Raw genomic sequence first — 2216 nt, 5'->3', positions numbered from 1 at the left:
GGTCTTGGAGAGCTGCCTCATCCCTGTGTTCCCCCAGCCTCAGGCAGTGGTGGCTTCCTACTGTTGCTGTTCTCTGAGTTGCCTCATTGTCCCTGGTTGACTTCCTAACCTTTTCCATCACCTGTGTAATCAATTTCTTGTATTAAATTCCTCCTGTTTTATATCCTGACATGTCAGTTTCTGTTTTCCTGACTAACACTGAAATCAACATGCATTGAGTACTATTACCTATTAGATGATTTCATATAGCATCAGTTTTATTATTCAGACCCAAATTAATACATGTAATAGTCGTTTATATAGAGAGGACACTGAGTGTCTTAAGAGGCTATATAATTTTCTAAGGTTACCAGCTAATAAGTGGTAGAATAACTAGGATGTGAGTCTAAGTTTGTTTCACTCCCAAGTCTATTCTCTTTCTTTTATGTTGTTGTTGTGAATATTTTTTTACAATGTCATGTTAGTTTCAGGTGTACAGTATGATATATATATATATATATATATATAATATATATTTCAGATTCTTTTCCCTTATAGGTTATTACAAAATATTGAGTATAGTTCCCTGTGCTATACAGTAGGTCCTTGTTGGTTATCTAATTTATATATAATAGTGTATATATGTTAATCCCAAACTCCTAATTTATCGCCCCCTTACCCTTTGGTAACCATAAGTTTGTTTTCTATGTCTGTGAGTCTCTTTCTGTTTTGTAAATAAGTTCATCTGTATCTTTTTTCTTTTTTTAGATTCCACATATAAGCAATATCATATGATATTTGTCTTTCTCTGTCTGACTTACTTCACTTAGTATGATAATCTCTAGGTCCATCCATATTGCTGCAAATGGCATTATTTCATTCTTTTTTATGACTGAGTAATTTTCCATTGCTGTAATATACACACACGCACACACACACACATATATATATATATATATATACCACATCTTCTTTATCCATTCATCTGTCAATGGACATTTATGTTGCTTCCATGTCTTGGTTATTGTAAATAGTGCTGCAATGAATATTGGCATGTATCTTTTCGAATTAGAGTTTTAGTCTTTTCTGGATATATGCCCAGGAGTGGGATTGCTGAATCATATGTTAAGTCTATTTTTAGCTTTTTAAGTCTCCTCCACACAGTTCTCCGTAGTGGCTGCCCCAATTTACATTCCCACCAACAGTGGAGGAGGGTTCCTTTTTCTCCACACCCTCTCCAGCATTTATTATTTGTACACTTTTTGATGATGGCCATTCTGACTGTTGTGAGGTGATAGCTCACTATAGTTTTGATTTGCATTTTTCTAATAATTAGCAGTGTTGAGCATCTTTTCATGTGCCTCTTGGTCATCTGTATGTCTTCTTTGGAGAAATGTCTATTAAGGTCTTCTGCCCATGTTTTGGTTTGGTTGTTTGTTTTTTTGCTATTGAGTTGTTTGAGTTGTTTGTGTATTTTGGAAATTGAGCCCATGTCGGTTACATCGTTTGCAAATATTTTCTCCCAGTCCGTAGGTTGTCTTTTCGTGTTGTTTATGGTTTCCTTTGCTGTGCAAAAGCTTATAAGCTTGATTAGGTCCCATTTGTTTATTTTTGTTTTTATTTCCATTACCCTAGGAGATGGATCTGAAAAGATATTGCTGCAATTTATGTCAGAGTGTTCTGCTTATGTTTTCCTCTAGGAGTCTTACAGTATCTGGTCTTACATTAAGATTTTTAAACCATTTTGAGTTTGTTTTTGTATGTGGTGTTAGAGAACATTTTAATTTCGTTCTTTTACATGTAGCTGTCCAGTTTTCCCAGCACCACCTATTGAAGAGGCTGTCTTTTCTCCTTTGTATATTCTGGCCTCCATTAATTGACCATAGGTGCGTGGGTTTATTTCTGGGCTTTCTATCCTATTCCATTGAGGTTATGTCTGTTTTTGTGCCAGTGCCATACTGTTGTGTTTTTTTTTTAATATCTTTATTGGAATATAATTGTTTTACAATGGTGTGTTAGTTGCTGCTGTATAACAAAGTGAATCAGCTATACATATACATATATCCCCACATCTGCTCCCTCTGGCATCTCCCTCCCACCCTCCCTATCCCACCCCTCTAGGTGGTCACAAAGCACTGAACTGATCTCCCTGTGCTATGCAGCTGCTTCCCACTAGCTATCTATTTTACATTTGGTAGTGTATATATGTCCATGCCACTCTCTCACTTCGTCCCAGC

This window comes from Physeter macrocephalus, chromosome 10 (genome assembly GCF_002837175.3).
Source record: "Physeter macrocephalus isolate SW-GA chromosome 10, ASM283717v5, whole genome shotgun sequence".
Lineage (NCBI taxonomy): Eukaryota > Metazoa > Chordata > Mammalia > Artiodactyla > Physeteridae > Physeter > Physeter macrocephalus.
This window is presented reverse-complemented; position numbering follows the sequence as displayed.